This window comes from Mirounga leonina, unplaced genomic scaffold, assembly GCF_011800145.1.
Source record: "Mirounga leonina isolate KUSES-001 unplaced genomic scaffold, KU_Mleo_1.0 Mir_150, whole genome shotgun sequence".
NCBI classification, from domain to species: Eukaryota; Metazoa; Chordata; class Mammalia; order Carnivora; family Phocidae; genus Mirounga; species Mirounga leonina.
In genome coordinates, this window is record NW_023270374.1 from 22,417,629 (window position 1) to 22,419,038 (window position 1,410).

The following is a 1,410-nucleotide window of genomic DNA, read 5'->3' on the forward strand; positions in this document are numbered from 1 at the left end:
GCAGGGGAAGCTCTCAGAGGATGCATTTTGATTGTTTTTAATCTGAAGCCACTGGCTCTTCCCCTCACTGTCTGGCAGACAGGTTTTCCAGGAACCTTTGGGTGGGGGTGAGGGGAACAGGTGCTCTGAGAGGACAACACAGGGGCAGGGTCTAGGTTTCCCTGAACCTGTAGTCATTGGGCTTTATTTCTGGAAACCAAGGGCATGCTTGCAAAGATCCAGCTTGTGAGGCTCCTTGCTCATTTTTGGGCGGCTGCTGCATCTGTGCCTCCCCAGTTTGGACCTGAAGGCACGAGGCCTTGATATTCTGTAGAATCTCGATGCAACAGGAGTTTCACTATCCCTCCGCCCAAGCTAGTCTCCAGCCTCCTCTCCCCAGGAGGACGCAGGAGAGTGTGGAAGACATTACTCATGTTCACCGATATATCTGGTTTTCCTCCCCTTCCTTGCCATAGGAAAGGATCACATTTCCTTACCCCTGGAGGTCAGGCAGGGTCATGTGACCTGCTGTGGCTATTGAAACACAAGCTGAAGTGATGTGCCTCTCTTCCTAGTAGATGCATTGAAGTGGTGCTGGTGTGTGACTCTCTGTGCTTTCTTTCTGCTGAGGACTGCACAGCTTTGGGGCCAGATTCAGCCTGGGGCTTCTCCTTGCAATGTATGAGCAGAGGCAGTGTGGTGGGTGGTTAAGGCCTGGGCTCTGGAGCTAAATCATCAAGTTCCAACCCCAGCTCTGCCACTTTGCAGCTGTGTGGCCTTGGGCAAGTCCCTGCATTTCTCCGTGTCTCGGTTTCCCTGTCTGCAAAATAGGGACCAACTTGGCACCTACCTTATGGTGCTCTCATGAGGTTAAATGAGATCAAGTCACAAAGCCTGAGCGCCGGGCTCAGCAGGTAGAAAGTCCTCGATGAACATGTGCTCTCAGAAAGATGGGACAGAAGGGTATTTTTTTTGTCCCTTTCACCTCTCCCCTGGAACCTGGGATACACCTATCCACCCTTCTGGGCAAGTCATGTTGTGAACACAGAGGAGGTGGGGATGGGGAGAGGGCAGCTGGAAGCTGAGAAAGGAGAGGAGCCCCTTGTCCTCATGGCAGTGTGAAGCCTGATGACTCTGAACTTGTTGCTTCTGAGTCTGGACCCCCTTCATGGGCTGAGGAGTGGTGGGGGAAACTGAGGCAAGAGGAATCAGCCAAATGGAGCCCTGAACCAAGGCAGTGAGAACTAAAACCCCCTCCGGTCCATCTGTAGGGTCCTCAGAGGTGTCTGACATAGTTCACTCATGAACTGAACCATTATCCGAAAGCTCGTAGGTGACAAAAGCAACTGCCAGGTGCCCCCGGTGCAGCCGTGGAGGAAAGACACACCCAGACCCTGAGGGAGGGTCCTTTGTGGAGACTTGCCCCAACTG